Source organism: Ambystoma mexicanum, chromosome 3q, assembly GCF_040938575.1.
Source record: "Ambystoma mexicanum isolate Mex_15411 chromosome 3q, UKY_AmexF1_1, whole genome shotgun sequence".
In the NCBI taxonomy this organism is placed as follows: domain Eukaryota; kingdom Metazoa; phylum Chordata; class Amphibia; order Caudata; family Ambystomatidae; genus Ambystoma; species Ambystoma mexicanum.
In genome coordinates this window covers 167,015,492-167,032,774 of record NC_090926.1, presented here as the reverse complement: position 1 = coordinate 167,032,774, position 17,283 = coordinate 167,015,492, and the positions used below count along the sequence as shown (strand labels likewise).

Below are 17,283 nucleotides of genomic sequence, written 5' to 3'. Positions count from 1 at the left end.
CAGGGCTGGAGAGATGCGATGCATGGGCTTGCAGTCCTGTTCTGGATTAGTAGTAGAGGAAGGCAGGTGATAAAGAGGCTGTTGCAGTAGTCCAGTCTCAGAGAACCAGGGCTCTGGAGATAGTGAGCTTCTGGGGGGAAGTGAGAAAAGGAAGAATACCTCTAAGGAGGTGCAGCTGGTAGTGGCACTGCTTAGCAAGGTCCGTGATGTAAGGAGAGAGTGGAGTCAAAATGTCACCAAGGTTTTTTGCCTCACGGGAAGGAGCAGGAAGAGGGCCCAAGGAGGGTAGCCAGAGTGAAGGAGGGAAAGCAGGGGGGCGGATCCCCAATGAGAAGGATCTCAGTCTTATTGGCATTAGGGCATATATCATTGGAGGCACACCACTACTGAATCGTAGATAGACAATCATGAATGAGCGGGATAGGAGAGGAGGCTGAGCTGAGCATGAAGGAGAGCGCAGTGTCATCTGCAGCACAATGAAAGTTAGAGGAGAAGATGGAGCTGAGCCGGCCAGAGGGGCCAAGTAGATGTTGAAAAGCCAGGGTGAGAGGTTAGAGCCCCAGGGAACACGACATGTGGAGAGAGGGGTGATGGAGAGAAAGGACCCAAGCTGAACGTGGGAGGGATGGCCCAGGAGGAAGGAGGACAACCAAGCCAGGGCCTGATCTGTGATGCCTAAGTTCTCACTGAGATGATTGATCAGGATGGCATGATTGACCATGTCGAAAGCAGAGGAAAGATCAAGGAGGATGAGGGCAGAAGGAAGGCTAGTGTCGAGATTAGTGAGCAGATCTTCCCAGGTGTTCGGGAGAGCAGTTTCCTGCCTTGGCAGCTCTGAAGCCAGACTGATAGTCATGGAGACAACCGGAGCTGGAGATCAAGTAACAATACTGGATCAAACAGCAGCTCTCCGTTGGACCCAACTTGGGTAAAAAATCTTAAACTGCAGTAAGTTATGTCATAAATCCAACATGGTATTTATATTCACACGTAAAGTAAGAAGAGTCTGTTGTTACTTTTACAAAAATAATTTATCCAAAATAAAATAATGCTGCCACTAATCAATTTTTAGTGAGGAAGCAATTGCCATGTCTTAGTGGCAATTGCTTCCTCACTAAAAATTGATTAGTGACAGTGCACACGCTTCATGGGCCGGATGACTGAGAAGGTAGGTGGCAGTGCTTGTTCGGATTCACCAGGGGGAAAGAGAGCTTCAAGTGGGAGTAGAGCAGAAAGTGGTTGGTCCAAGAGACAGGAGTGGTGAGAGGATTGGAGAGGGGGATCTCTGAGGAGATGAGAACATCCAAGTTGTGCCCGGCCGAGTGTGTCGAACCAGAGGGTAGAATAGTAAGAGTGAGAATGTCGCAGAGATTGCAGAAGAGCCCCAAGTAGGGATTAGAAGCATCCAGGTGGATGGGAGGAGAAGTTGAGAGGTAGAGGCAAGGAGAGGGGAGAGGTCAGCCCACTCTGAGAGGAAGAGGGCGACATGGCCAGGTGGCCTGTAGATGGTGGCCACAGCCCGAGAGAGGCCCGGAGAGATAGAAAGCCTGCAGACAAGGAATTCAAAGGAGGAGTAGGCCTGTGTAGGAATGACAGAGGCAGGGATCCACTCTGGAAACAGATACTCCACCACCAGGGCGGTTGGTTCTGGGTTCAGAGAGGATCTTGTAGCCATCAGGAAGGAGAGTGTCAAAACTTGTGACTGAGCTGGCTGTGAACCATGTCTCTGTGAGCGCGAGGACATCCAGGTTTAATTATTCAAGGAGGTGACAGAGGAGTTTTTGACAGCAGAGTGATAATTGAGAGTAGTGACATGGAGCTGGTTGCCACATTTGAAAGATTTCCGTGGAGGGGTATATGCTTGAGGTACACCTTGCGGAAGTGGTAGAGGGGCCTGAGAGTGGGCAGAGGAGGAATAACAAGATGGCAGAGTAGCCAGAGAGGTGGGGGACGATGGAGGTGGCAGAGGAGCCAGCGAGGTGCCGGTAGGAGTAGCAGGAGAAGGAAGTTGGTAAGATGCGGGTGACGCCTATCTAAAAGGAGGAGATGGGGCGAAGGGCCCTGGACCAAGACGTTGCCATTCAGATTGACATTAATAATGGTCTATGAGGAATAGAAGGGGGCCAAGAGGACGTCCCACCATTAATGGGAGAGGCGGAAAAGGAGAGGGAGAGCAGAAACCCTATGAGGGGTCCATATGTTTGGAGAGGGAATGACAAAGAGGATGTCGGTAAAAGTCTGTCTGGAGGAAGCACTGATATGGGTATCAGCGATAGGGAGGCCTGGGTTGGAGACCAGGTTTTCCCTCTTGAACTTCTTCCTTCCAGACAAAGTGAGAGAGACAGGATAGGCCCTAGAGTAGCAGTTGGAGAAGATGGAGGGAAACGCAAAGCACCATAGACGGTGCGAGGAGGAGGGAGTGAAGAGAGAGGAGGGACGCACAGCCAGTGCCTCACAGGGAGAGTCACACCATTGCAAACGCACGGAAGGGTCAGGTAGGTGCACTCAATGGTTTCCTGCATATCATACGGTACTGGGGCAGCAATGGTTTCCCGCAGAGTATAGGGTGCAGGTGCAGCAATGGTTTCCTGCATATCATATGGTACAGGGGCAGCAATGGGTTCCCATGTAGGACATGGTACAGGGGCAGCAATGGTTTCCCGCGTGGCATACGGGACATGGGCAGCAATGGTTTCCCACTGAAAGGGCCCCAGTCCAGAAAGAAATTGACATGTCCAAATGTAAATCTCCATCAGTGTCCTACAAAAGTGCACAAAACACATGGGGCCTGATTTGAAGCCTTTTCAATGGGGTTTCCCCATTGAAAAACGCTTTGTGAATCAGGTTCATGGTGTCTCATCAATAAACTAGTCTAGAAGTCATGTGAGAGAAGGGGACGGAGAATGGCGGAGGTAAGAAAAGACTTCCTGTATTTTACCTTTTGAGTGTGCTATATGGCATCCAAGCATACATGCAGTGGCCCAGGTAGAAGCCATGTCTACGTCCATGACTGCTCTTTCATCTGACCGCCCTTTCTGAGAGAACGTTTTGTCTAACTGATGTATTGCCCCACATGGCGTCTGCCCATGCAGCATTGGCCATAGTGCCATCATCCTGCGTGTCCCATCGCTGGCCAGCTGCATTACCAAAGTAGATTAGTTTGAAATGCAGGGTTAGCAAAACATTTGTTTCTTTATAGTCCATTTCTTGTGCTCATGAATAAGCCTTTTGAGTGGAGTTATTTCGATTTCTTGTGATGAACTAGCGTGGTGTGTTGTACAGAGTGTGATAAACCAGAAGGTGTCTCACCCACTAGTCCCTGGGGAATCTGTCATCCAGGTGGCCAGGACACTGCCATCACTTTTGGATCCAGTTCCTGGGGGTAGACCAGTGCGGAGCATCCCCTGGGTGAGGGGTCTTGTGGTAGTGGGACCTTTTCAACAAGGAACCGTTACATTCCAGAAACCTCGACTAGAACGCGTAAGACCAAGAAACCAGGCTGAAGAATCCTGCATTCTGTGTTGGAGATAGCCAGGGTCCTACTGCACCAATAATCAAGGCGGGGAGAAGCAGCAGCCACTGCAGTACTGAACTTGACTCCAAGAACAAAGCAGCGTCCGTGAAATCAACACAGGCGGTGAGTTGGTTAGACAGATATAAGACTGGTCTGTGTTGAAGCCAAGGTTGCAAGCAAAAACATTGTATGTCGAGCGCTGGAACGAACATTGTTAAAACACGTGTTAAGTCCGGCACCGTGTGGGTCCTCAATCGAAGGTCTGTAAGATATTCTGCTGAGGAGTGGCAAAAGTGAACTGTGAGAAAAAGGTTATATGAAGAGAACGAGTAATTGTGAATCGAAGTGGTCCTGCGATAGGTCAAGCAAAATCCTGCACACAGTTGAAAGTCTTGGATTTTGATGAAGTAGAGAAAGTTTGGAAAAGTAGATCAATTTTGTTTGAGCCCGGTGGATGGAGACCAATTGAAGGTGTTGTGTTAAAGTGGATCCGAGCAGAGTGGGACCCGGGGTGAACACTAAATCACCTGAGAATTTGTATATGTGAAATCCTAAGAAGAAAGGCCCTCTGAAATAAGAGACTTTGGGCCACATTACGTGTGTGCCGGTCCAGTAACAACAAAGCTGTTAGGCCTACCGGCACTGTTGTTACCGGACCGGCACACTGCGAGTCTGTGAGTGGCTGTCGTCCAGCCCACCAGGCCTGACCTGGCGGGCGGGTTGGCACCCGCTTGCAGACTTACATGGAAGCACTGGCACTGTTGCACACGGTGCCAGTGCTTCCAGGCTCCCCATTCCCATTGAGTCCTATGGGACTCGAATGGGGATTTACCTTTTCTGGCGCCTAATTTACCAGACTGCCTGGGCTGTAATGCCCAGGTAAATCAGGCACCGGAAAATCTTGCAAGTCTGGCGGCCGCATGTCAGTTTTACCGGCACGGCTACTGCCTGACTTGTAATGAGGCCCTTTTGAATGGCAAAGAGACTTTGGCGCAGAAGGCCCTGATTTTGAAGTTTTGAACTGCATCCTTGTGCTAGAGAAGCCAAAGAGTGTGCTACGCTCGAGTGTGGTGCCTTTTCCTGAGCTGAAAATGTGGGCAAGGGAAGCCAACGGCTTGAGTATCCTGACATTTCATTTCTTGAACACTTTTTTTCTTTTACATAACACTGTTTCCCACACTCTTTGTATTTAGAAGTAAGGATCGACAATAGGTTTATTAGTATAGGCCCTTTTATTTTGACAGACTCGACTAGGACAGCGTTATTATTTTATGGTAGCAGCTTGCTCCCATCTTTAGATTTAGGATTCGATAGGCGTTTGTCACACCCTTGAACTGTAATCACTTGTGTCTGTCGTACTGTTTGATTCCATGCCTTCCTTACAATAGAAAGCATGAATTATATCACAAATTGGTCTTGCATGGTGTGACTTCTTTCTTTGGGGCATGTTTCATGCGGCTGCTTGTGTAAGGCTAATATGCTTTGTTGTGAAGGTCTATGTGGTTTCTTGTTCCAGACTGCGTTGTTTTTGAACGCTGGACTATTCTAGTTTATTGTGCTTGTTTGCCATTGTTTGTGTGCAGTTTTCATACAGATTTTCCTTGTTCAATGTAGTTTCTTGTGCACAGTTAGCATTATGTCTGGTGCATAATTAGAATGCATTCTTGTACGATGTCACTATGGTTACTTGTGAATATTCCACGTGTTCACTGCAGAGTTAGTGTGGCTCATAGTTGATGGTCATCCTGATTGCTTCTGCCAGGTTACATGGGTTTGTTGTGCCTGGTTACCATGGTTCCTTGTGCCGGGTTACCAGGGTTCCTTGTGCCAGGTTCCCATGGTTCCTTGTGCCAGGTTCCTAAGGTTCCTTGTGCCAGGTTCCCAGGGTTTCCTGTGCAAGGTTACAGTGGATTCCATTGCAGGGTTAGCTTGGTTTCTGTTTCTGTGGTTTCTTGTGCTGGGTTGCCATGTTATGTTGTCACGTGTAGACTGAAAATGATTTCTTGTACAGGGCTAATGACTTGACTGATTTGAGTTATTTGTATAGTGCAGCTAGAGAAACTAAATCGTGTCAAAGTGTTTCTTGTGCATGTTTTCAGTTGCTTCTTTTGTGGAGTTAGGAATTTGTCTCGTGTGGTCTCAGCAGGGCCACGTGCAAGGCTTTGGTGTTTCTTGAGCAAGCATATTGTAGTTCCGTGTGCCAAGTTATTATTTCATGTGCTGGGGTAGGGTGGTTTCTGGTGCATGATTTGTGTGGCTTCCTCTGCTGGTTTAATGTGTGTTTTGTGCACGAATATCTTGGTTTCTTGCAAAGGATTAGTGTGTATAAGATTGGTGTGCTTCAGGATCAGGTTATGGATGCCTTTTGGTGGGGGGCATACAGGCTTGTGCAGGGTTTGTGGGGTACTTGCTATTTTGTGAAAGTGCGTTATGCTCTTATAGAGGGTGGGTGTTTGCTGTGGTTTGCAGGTTAGCTTGGTTTGTTCTACATGGTTAATGTGGGTTATTGTGCTGGGTCGCCTTGGTGTCACTTGCAGGGTTGAGCATGATTTCTTCTACTGAGTTAGTGTGATTTGTGTGCAGGCTTTGTGTAGTTTCTTGTGTAAAGTTAGCAGTCCCTTGTGCAAGGTTACTGTTTCTTTGGCAGGCATGGTAGTTTCTGGTGCATGCTTTGTGTGGCTGCTTCTTGTGCAGGTTTGGGGTGATTTGTGTAGGGCTCTCCAGTTTTTTTTTATTGCAAAGGCTTACCTGAGCTTAATGTGCTTGCATAAGCAGGGGCAAGCGTGTGTTGTGGAGGGGGGCGCGTTGATGTATGCAGGGTTTGCATGCGTTCCTGTGCATGGATGGTGGTCTTCTTGTGGAGTGAGAGCATGCTATGTTGTGACATTTTGTTGTGCTCGTGTGCAGGGTGGGTGCTGGCGGTCTTTGTACTTTCCGGGGTTTCCGATCATATGGTTTCTTGTGCAGAGTGTCATGGTCCTGGGTTCCCATGATGCGATTCCGTCCCTGTGTGTCATGTTCTCCCCGCCACCGTCGAATTACTTGAAGTGAAGCTGTTGGTGTGTTGTGAATGGTCGTCAACAGTCAGTGCTGCCCTCTTGCGGCATGCCTAGAGGCTGCCTGGGTATTATGACAACGAGCCACTCAATTTGGCAATTACACAAAGCAGTTTTGCACCTGCCTTCCATTAGTGGGTAATTAAAAGCGTGTTTTGGGACCCTGCCACACTCGGGCGTTTGCCACTGAACCATGTCGTTCTGGCGTGGGTTTGCATGTAGCGGGTTTCCATCCTTGCGCTTAGTGCCAGGGTGTGTGTGTGTGTGTATTTATCCACCATTCTCCGGGGCTTTGCGGTGCTGTGCCCGGAAGCGGCCGTTATTTGGGAGAGAAATTGATTGACATGTCTTGCGGTTTGGCTCCGCGTGTGAAAGTATTTCGCTTCCGGGGCTTTGGCTGGGAGCCTGGCCGGCGAGTACAGCTAGTCGTTACCATGGTTGCTCAGGGATTGTTTGATTACGTTCTGCACGTGGGTCACGTTCCTGATGGTAGCTACTCAAAATATTGAATGAAAAACACGGAATGCTCAAAAAGATGAATTAAAAATCCAAATGGCTAATTTGGAAATCTGAAATCTACAAAGTCGACGTTTAACATAGACAGCCTGTGACTGCGTGAAGAGGGAGAGTGGTGTGGCAGCCTGCAACCATGTTACTTCAAACATATCAATTCTGTCACTTGCGATCTAACGTTTTCCGTTCAAGTGCTTTGCCACTTCGTCGGTTTGCTTCACGATTTCCCCTTGGGCTGTGTGGCTTCAGTGAGCAGTGGGGCACCAGAGAGCACTGGTTCTGATAGCAGGGTCTGGAGTGGAACATGAGACGCTGATGGCGTCTACAGGAAACGGGATGTGACGTGGAAGGGGAACCCTACTAAGAAAAACGCATCACTGCAAGTTGACCTATATCAAGCCTGGGAAGCTACCACAGAGCCACTGTGAATGAAGGCACACTTCTTTCGGTTTGTTTGGTGACGGCCCCTGATAAGACAGCTCACCCCACCTTGACCCGGATGGAACCCCGCTGGTGGGAAGGGTTCACTTGTGTCCAAAAAAATGTCTGTGCGGGTTCCTATTTTCCCAGGCATTGTTTTGTGCTCACCTAAAACCTCATTACTCATCTTTAGCTGAAACAGGCCTTCAGGTTAATATGGGCGGACATGCGACTCCACACACGAAACTGCACCAGGGCACTAAGTGGGATAACCAATCAAAAGGGTTGGGCACCTCTTCAGCTGCAAAACAATATTTGTTGGCATAGGCCAAGAAGTGTTTGGCATGGTTTTTGGCTCTCAAGTCTCGGGAGGATAGTACAGGGGTAACGTGCTCGCCTTGGAAGCAAGACACGCACCAACACAGGTTCGATCCCCGGTCCGCGCATAGAAAGCTTAGAAATAAGCGCGTTATGCATGACCTATCATATCATATCACGTAGCTGAGGAACCTTCCAAACACGTGTGGCGATTTAGCTAAAGCATTGGCCTAATAGACACGGTCCAGTCTTTGTACATGTAAAGTAGGCTAGTAAGATATAGTTTGAAAGGTGGGTTAAATAGATAATACGATTATGCAGCAGTAAAAAATAACTTAAATACAAAATATAGGTCAGTTCCTCGGTTCTTTTGAAGGAAATCCACGATTCGTATATAGCACTTATTTTATTAAATCATTCTAATGACAAGACTTCATATATGTTTTAAAAAACACACAATACAAATAATCTACAAACGTCTGAAACGGATGAAGTGATTCTAAACATGGACTGATAGTGACCTCTACTGGTGATGAACACTATTGTCACTTATGTCATATGTTGGTCAAATCCGGCTAGAGGGCCCGGGTTTCAGGGCAAGTGTTGAACCCTGCCGAGGTGGAGCCTGGACTGTGTCAGACCCTCACTTTCGCCTCTTGGCGCCACCCAGATGGACGTCTCACTCTCTGTGCTTGCTTCCAGTCTTTGACACAACTGTGCAGATGGACTGACGCTGGAGGCCTGACCTGGTCTATGGAGGGCCCGGGGTTTTATTGTGCAGAATGTCTCCCTGAGAGCGCGCAGCATTCCACTGCAGCTGGGATGTGATAAAGGTGAGAGTTGGGTTTTGCAGTAGTCTTTATTCTTCTTCTGATGCGTCCACTACCATAGCAACCATGCTTTACGTGGAATGAGAAATCGAGGGGAGCTCACAAAGCAATATTCTCTGCACGGCCTCAGATCCCCAAGAGGTAGGGAGGGGGCCGTTAAAAGGCGTGGCCGTACAGAATCAGTCAAGATTGCATAGCTGAAATGAAACGGAGTAAAATCTCTTTCAAAATGTGGTTTATACGCAGCCACGGAATTGCCTAAAATAAATATATTAAGATATGGAATCAATGCACATTCCAACCAATGCACATTCCAACCCCTCTGTTCATTTTAAGGAAAAGCATGATCCTGGTGTGTTAATTGTTTACATCGTTTTAATGACAGGACTTCAATAGTGTATGTTTCAAAGATCAAACACTATATTTTGTATACCCTTGACTGGTAGAAAGCAAATATTCTAATTCAAAATGTCTGTAATTGATAATGCGATTCTAAACGTGGCCGATAGTGACATCTGCTGGGGAAGAATGGTGTTGCCAGTCATATTTGTATTTGCTGTAGTACACTATCAGGTCTTGTGTGTCGAGCTCGAGGGCCGTTTGTGGATATTTTGGCACACTTGACACCCTGACATTGTGCACCTGCTTTCCTGTAGTGATTTTCTTCATCGGGCCACGTAAAGTGTGCATACTCCCAGCGATGGTGTGGAGTGTGTGTCCTTCCGATGTTGATGTAAAACGTATTTGTGCTTACTATAAGCACCTGGGCCTGTCTAATCCCTGGGGGGGGGAAGAGAGAGAGAGAGAGAGAGAGAGAGAGAGAGAGAGAGAGAGAGAGAGGGGAAGAGAGAGGGGAAGAGAGAGGGGAATGTCTAATCCCTAGGGGGGGGGGAGAGAGAGAGAGAGGGGGGGAGAGAGAGGGGAAGAGAGAGGGGAATGTCTAATCCCTAGGGGGGGGAGAGAGAGAGAGGGGGGGAGAGAGAGGGAGAGAGAGAGGGGGAGGGAGAGAGAGGGGGAGAGAGAGAGAGAGAGAGAGAGATATATATGAGAATAGTATGTGGCGAGTTCGTATCCTTGGTGAAATAGGCGTTTTTTCCTAGCCTGGTGCCACGTCGGTGCATTCTTCGTGTACGCTTTTTGTGGTGGGGTGTAGAGGAGGTTCACAGGACCTCAACATGCAAGGAGGGAATGGCGCATCGCCTACAGAAACCGAGGGTGCGCAGAGAATACGAGGGACATGAATGCATGCTGCTTGACCGGAAGGGGAAGGCCCCATGGACTGGGATGTCACTCAAAAGGTTCAATGCAACGTGGGTGTTCCTGACGCGAACTGGAGACTGGAAAGTAGGGCCCATGAGCCGGAGGAATGAGGGAAGGAAGTGTGGGGGGCTGCTTTACAGCAGATATGTACTGTTACAATTAAAAAATAACAGCGGTATTTTTAATCTGATAATGTGGTGTATGCATGTTTGCTGTGAGCATGAAATGTGTGCGTTCTCACCGTGTTAATGTGAAATGTGTGCGCGTTTTCTGTTGTGAGGTACATGTGTTCTCCCTGCGAGGCTGACTTTTTGCGGTGATAATGGGGAAGGCTGCATTTCCCCCTCATAACGTGAAGCGCGTAGTTTCCCTGCTCCTGGGGGCGAATGCCCGAGACGTGGTAGGGCATAGTTTCATCAGGACCCTGGTGTATAGCGCCCCATGCGTTTGAAAGGAGAAGAGTTCCTCCCTGCTCTCTAGATCGAGCCCCAGGTCTGTGGAGGGGTGACTTCCGCTTTACTCTGATGGAAGGTGCCCACTTGGTTGGAAAGGCAATTCTTCACGCCACACTGGTAAAGCTTGCCCACTGGCCAAAAGTGCTCAAAAAGAGCATCTGAATATGCACAGCTTTTGAGTATTAAAACAAAATGTTGCAGGGTGAAGTGGAGGAAAGGAAGGACCCAGGTACGGGGTCTGAATGGGCGTGGCAGTGAGTATGGGGGGGAAGGTGGGCAGAAAAGGTGGCGGGGCAGCGGGGACATCATGCCACTAATTTCCTTTTTTTTTTACACTTCGACCACTGCTTACACTGGGGTGGTGGCGGGTCGCAAACTGCAGCCTCCTATGAGGACGGTGAGATTTGAGAGTGCTGCAGTCTCAGCCCAACTTGGCTCCACATCTTCATATCAGTGACGTGGTTACGCTGCTCAAGGAGCTCCCGCAGCCAGGTGTGACGCCATTGAAGGAAAGTTCTTTCCATTGGACGATGCTTTCTGACCGGGCTTCAGCAAATGCTAAACCTACTTGAAGGACACAAGACCTGGGTCACGGCGTACATTAAATCCTGGTATTTCAGCAAAAACTAGTTATAATTCTTTCTTGATACTAATGAATGCCAACTGCTGATATAGTGGCTGCTTTTAGTTTTGTAACAGTTATTGCAACGTGCATTATGCTAAATGTTTTCTTTTTAATTTTGTTCTCGTTTATTGTTTTGTTTTTTTCATTGTATTCACTTGATAAACCTAGTGAATCATGTTGCGCGTTACTTATCGGATTAAAAGCATAGCAATGCTTCGCCGGTCAAATAAAAAAATCCTCATATTATAACTTAAGAGCATCAAAATGTTTCGGTAACCTGTTCACACTCCAAGGCGGGTAAACTGAGAGGTTTTTGGTGGGTGAGATCCATTGAAGTTTACGGTAGGTTCATATGGATAGGGAGAGCAGATTTTTTTTGTTTTAAAGGGACAGGCCAAAGACATAAAAGTAGGACTACAATAAAACGGTAGTCCTGCTTCTATGTTGCTGGCCTGTTGGGCGTGGGCAGGGGTGTGCTCACAGGCGCACGCCTCTCATTGGAGGAGAGCGCCGGGGAAGGGGGAAGGAAATGGGCGTGAAAAGCATTCACACCCCCATTTACATGCAGGAAGAGTTGTGCCGGTACCAGATTTGGGGATTTCGACATCGGGTCCCTGCAAAAACCGGGACCGTAGCCAGCCAGCCTTCCAATCCTCGGACAGGGTTTGGATTAAGAAAAAACTGCTGGGACGACGGAACGGAGGGTGATTTCCCCAGACTGTCCCAGGAAAACCAGGACGTCTGTCTGGTCACCCTACATATGGAGCTGCTGTGAGTGCGAGTGGAGTCCAGGCCAGGAGTGTGGAGAAGAGCGCCTATATGAATCCACTAGTGCAACTAAAGCTGGAATTCTTTCACAACAGCATTTCGCCATCTCACTCAAGGGAAGCAAAGTCTGGAGCCCAACATTAAGGCACCTGGGAACTGCCCCTGGATGGTAGCGATGCATGGTATAAGTCAATGTAACATAACATTAAAGAAGTAGTACACAGCGGGGGAGGGGGGATGTGGGCTGTCCACAGAATCCTTGCTCTCTTGCTCTCTTGCTCATTGAAAGCGTGCACAAGAGATGCGCAGGGCAAAACTGGGCAGATTCCCTCGGCTGTTCACGTGTCATAAGAGCACCTCTCAGTTTGGTGCCACGTTCACTGGCCTATGCGAGCAGGGCGTATAGAGCCACATTACTCTGCCACCAAACGAGCGCCCGAGTCCTATGCCACAGCGACTTCACCTCAAGCGGCACCACGCCGAGAACCCACAGCCATTACAAAGCTTACTGACAGTACAGCAATCCAGAATGCCACACCACAGCTGAACGCATGCACGCCGTTGACTGTGCTGTGGTTCTGGAATGCATACTGCACTTCACGGACCTGTGCACGGTCTGCAGGGGCACCAGTGGATCTGAAGGGGAGGGAGGGAGGTGGCTTAGGTTAGTGGGGAGAGAAGGCAAATGCCAGGCAGGATTGCGGTTACATTGATGCGTGCGGGCTGCTAAGACCCGGAGCTCTGTGTGCCGGTCAGTTTCTAGGTGTTTTATGTTGAGCGTATAGTGGCATTTGTGTCTGAGAGGGGGCCCCTTGTGCCTCTGATGCTAGGATGCCTTGGCCAGAGCGCTGGTGTGTAAAATGGTTGTAGCGGTGTGTACAGTTGGTGCAGTGGTGTTCGTTTGCCATGCGTGGGCGCCTCAGTTGATGTGTGTGTTGGCGAGGGGAGAAGCCAATCTTAAAGCCTCAAATAGCAAATATTAACATGACAATGATGCACGAGAGTCCTATGAAGCATATTAAGTCATGGCAAGACATGAAAAAGACCTAACAAGACAAACCATCCTCGTGTCCTCCCCGTGGCCTCTGAAACCCTCTCCCATTTCACTTTCTGACTTTGCGTCTGTCAATCTCTCTCGCTCGTTCTTTTTCTCTTTGTCTCTCTCTCTCCATCCGTCTCTTTCTAGCTCTCTCTTTCTCTGTCTAGCTCTTTCTCTCGCTCTCCCAAATCGGTGCATTGTATCTATGTTCCACAAGGGTCTGGGAATTGGCAGATGTGGGGAGGGCACAGTCGTTTCCATGAGGGCTGCCTGAGATGTGAAAACCACTGGTGCCCGTTTCACCGTCTTGGGTGTGTTTGTTGGCAGGCGCAGAGCCACCCCGAAGCTTGCTGTGCTGCGTGCACTGCTGTTGGTCAGGCAGTCTGGGGGGCAAGATTCCCCGTCATTTCTCTCTGAAATCGACCCAGTGTCTCCCACAAGCCTCAGACTTCTCGCATGCAGCACACGCAGCCACGCGCCAGAATTACATGCTCACCTGCCGCCATTCACCACCCCTCACCTGGTGTTCAAAATGATGCTGAACCTCCTGGGGGCTCTTTGGCATGAGTAGGAGGGATACAAGGTGGAGTGCGGATCCTCAAAGTGTCCCAGGAAGTTGGCAGTTCTATTCCTTGGCCTATTGTGGTGCTGGAAGGTGAAGAGAAGCACACTGGCACTGATGGAAAGGGGGTTGGTGACGGGGGTGGGGTGTACTATAGGCTGAGCAATGCAGTCTCGAATTTCTCGAATCTCTGGTCCATTGCTAGGTGCTAATATCTGCCAGAGTTTTGTGCTAGAGCTAACGATAGATCCATTTCAAAAGGTTGTATGTGGTATTTAGCTAATTTTAGCGGTTGCCCTTCCACAGACCGGGGGCGGGGGAATGTCACGGCTCATCACATGCACATTAAGTGAATCGTCTCCACAGGGGGTCTCTTGTACCCAGGAAGCAACAACCTCACAGTACAAAAGGGAAAGGTAGTCGTAGGGGGGGGCTGCCTTTCTGGAGACTGATGTGAACCCTAATATTTAGACGTTTATATGTTTTGGTTGGATTTCTAGGATGTGTGTCTAAAATGGTTCGCGTATTTTTAAGGATAGTTCTGAAATGTACGAAGGATATAGGTTTGTCCGTGTGGGCTCCTTTGATTGTCCGGCCATTTTTCACCTTCTTATAACACTCATGCCCTTCAAGGTCCCCAACTGTGCCTTTGCTTGCCTATCGCTGCTCATCATTTTCTGGCTTCTCTTTCCCTACCTGGTCTCCAGCTTTACCCTCGTCTCTAAGCCGCGTTTCTCCGTTCTGTCTTCACGTGTTCTGTGGGATTTATAACGCGCATCGCTGACATTTGCACGTGCTCTGGCTGATCAGAAAGACAAGGGACCATATAATGCAAACACTCTGCAAATGCAGCGGATTTGGAGTAAGGACCGACACTCGATGGAACCAAGAAACTTACTGAGGACATGGAGGACACGGGCGAGACCGTGTTACACTTTCTCGGGCACTGACTCAGTTCTGGGACACTTGTTGTCGCATTATTTCTGGATAAAGCGAAATTCTTCCCTAGAACACCGGAGAAGGCAAAACTTTGCCCCTTATTTCGGGATCCACTGGAAACTGCAGAGGGCAGTAGAGGGCATCTCTTAATGTCGGATATGGGGGAGCGGGGATCTGCCTTCTAAATGTTAACAAAAAGAGAGTCTGCGCAATACGGTTGCCTCTGTATTTACCGTCAGCATCGTGTGCGTTACCTCCCAGTGAAGTATGTTGTGCTGAAGTTTGCCCAGTCAGGGGTCCGAAGTGCGTTGTGCCCTCTGGAGGTGGGAGGAGCGTAGGGTGGCCCTCAGAGCCGCATGCCCCTCCTCCAGCTCCGGCGTGCCCTCTCCCCCCTCCCCCACCCTCTGAGAGATGCAGCCCCCAGGCTCCCAGTGGCCAGAGAGGCCGGATTGGTCCTGCCTCCTGAGGAGGGAAGGGGTGGCCGCCCGTGCAGCTGAGCCTGTCACACAGCCATTCACACTGTCACTGCGGGCAGCGGCACATGGGCCCAGCCCCCACACTCGGAGCCCCGGAGCCCCTGCTTCAGTGCAGAGTCGCACACAAAGCCGGCACAGGGCCACAGGACACCGAGCCGGAGTCTCGGGTCGGCACGCACCGCCGCCCAGCACAGGGCCCTCGCACATTGCACTTGCACGACCCCCTCACCCCCCCCCCAGGGAGCACCTTCTCTTCCCGGGAGCCGCCGCGCGCAGGGCGGAGGAGCACCCGTGCGCGCAGGGTCCGGGGGGCCGCCTCGCACACCGCCGGCCGGCGTTTGGGATTATTTTCGCTGGATTTTGGGGGACCGTGTGCCGGAATGAGGAGGTGAGGACTGGACTATTTTCTTGCACGTCTCTTGGCTCAGTTGTGTCTGTGTCTTTATCTGCCTGGACCGCACTGCTGCGCACTTACCTCAGTGCTGGGTCTGAACGGCCCGCGCCCGTGCAGGCGGCTTCTGCTCGGAGCTTTAATGCGAGGCCCCCTGTCCCGGGCGCAATGGGCATTGAGGTCCGTGTGGGGGACAACCCCGGGCGCTCATTGGAAAGGGGGCGGTGGGACAGGGGTGCAGCCGATGTGTGTAATGAGTGCACTTAACTTTTCAAAGCTGTACTTTCAATGGTTGTTTGTTTTGGGGTTTAAAGGGGGGGGGCATTGTGGGGGCGGGGGCGTACTGCCGATGTATCATGTCTTCTGAACACCGAGCTCTTGAATCCGCCAAGTCCCCCACGGGAGTATTACACATTTACCGGGAATGTGCCGGGCAATTGCGGTTGGGGGGGGGGGGCGTTCCTGGGAGAGCGGCTGCGGGGCTTGAAGGGGTCTCTAGTTAGCATCGATGGCTGCGTTCCATATCGATGGGCAATAATGACGCACATTGGTATTTCAGTGCAATTGATCAGTTGTAGCCTGGGGTCTTAATGTCTCCCTGCGGTGGAACTATGGACGCATACAAATAATTGCACAGTTACCCTCTAGTCTAAGCACCCCGTTACCCCCGCAGATCCTGCCAAGACATTCCAGAGTATGGAGAGGTTCAAACTTCTGCGGGGGGGGCGGGGGTTGCAGCAACTGCACCTGAAAGGAGCGGTACCCACCGCTATTGCATGTTCATAATGACACCTGTGACGACATCTACTACACATGTGCGTGCGGGTACAGGGTGTTGCCCTTGAACCGGCGTAACGGGAATATCTGGCTGACCTACCAAGAGCCCGGCCGGGGCAGACTCGTGGATTCCGGTGACACCCAGAGGGAGAGCCATTCAATCCCGTCGGTCGCAATGGGGCTCTGACCTGCATGCACACCCACCAGGGAGAGTCCAGCTTATGTGTGTGCTGCAATAGGCGAGGCCATCGGTCACGTACGTGCCTCACACTGGGAGACCTGGGTGTCTCAGTGGCGGGGCCTCATCCTGCCCCTTGGCGTTTGAGGCTCACAGCCTTGTGCTTCACTATTTGAGAGCCTCACGATCCTGGGCTTCCCAGAAGCAGAGATTCACAGTCGTGTGTGCTCCATTCTCTAAGCCCACACGTCATTTGCTTCGAAGTGGCCTAGTCCCCCAATCAGGTCCTTCTCGATGGGAGGGGGCTACAATTAGAATTGGTTATTTATAACGCGCTTAATAACCAGAGGTTTCTAAGCGCGCACCCGCGGATCGAACCACGTCGACTTGTAGCCAAGGCTAGCGCGTTGCCCCTGAGCTATCCTCCCGAGACAATGATGTGCTTCCAGTGGATCAGAGATGGAAGTGAGATATAAATTATTGGTACGCCGTGCCACTAGTTCGGTTGCTTTTTACAGAGCGTACCTTTAGTTCAAAGGCTCAAGAAACAGGCCCTGAACGTGTTTTCTTTCTCCTGAGCCAAATATAGAATGGGCTCAGGCCGGACATTCAAGCATTGCCCGTTTCCCAAGTCTCAGCTAGACATCTCCCCCTCCCTTTCCCTCTCCCTCTCCCTCTCCCTCACCCTGACCCTCTCCTTCTCCGTCTGCCTCTGCAGGTCGTTAAGGTGCTCGGGTTGCAAACCCATTTCTTTTATCCGTCGCAGTCACAGCCTTCCATGTGCATGATGGGACATGTCCAACTCAAAGAGCTCGCAAAGCACCCGTTCCCTTGCAAATCTGTGATAGTTAAAGTGAGCAACACAAATCACCCATTTCAAGATTTATCTAGATCCATGAGTCTACTATCTCTTGACATGCAAAAAAAATTAAAGTTGCTTGAAGTCACTAATCAAATGTTTCCAACCTCAGGAGTGACACCGAGCTGGCAGCTTGTGACACAGAAGCTGCATAGCTGTTAAATCACTGAATGCCAAGCGGGACTAACTAGATATGTCAGGTTGGCATAGTTTACCACTCAGGATGTGAAAATTAAATTAAAGTCACAATTCTATTCTTTTGACTTAACATGCTGCTGTACGGATTTATATGTTGCTATGTGG

At 49.9% G+C, this 17,283-nt stretch overlaps 1 protein-coding gene across 2 annotated transcripts in view; it reads left to right on the top strand.

The window, feature by feature from the left end:
- Positions 1-17,283, top strand: part of LOC138582274 (fidgetin-like protein 2) — a 192,758-nt gene that overhangs the window by 30,633 nt on the left and 144,842 nt on the right. The window contains exon 1 of one of the 2 annotated variants that reach the window (XM_069653409.1): positions 14,549-15,163. The exons of the other annotated variant lie outside the window; for it this stretch is intronic. The gene's annotated coding sequence lies outside the window, so the exon portion shown is untranslated. Of the gene's footprint in view, positions 1-14,548; positions 15,164-17,283 lie in introns of those variants that run through there. 2 annotated transcript variants of the gene reach the window in all.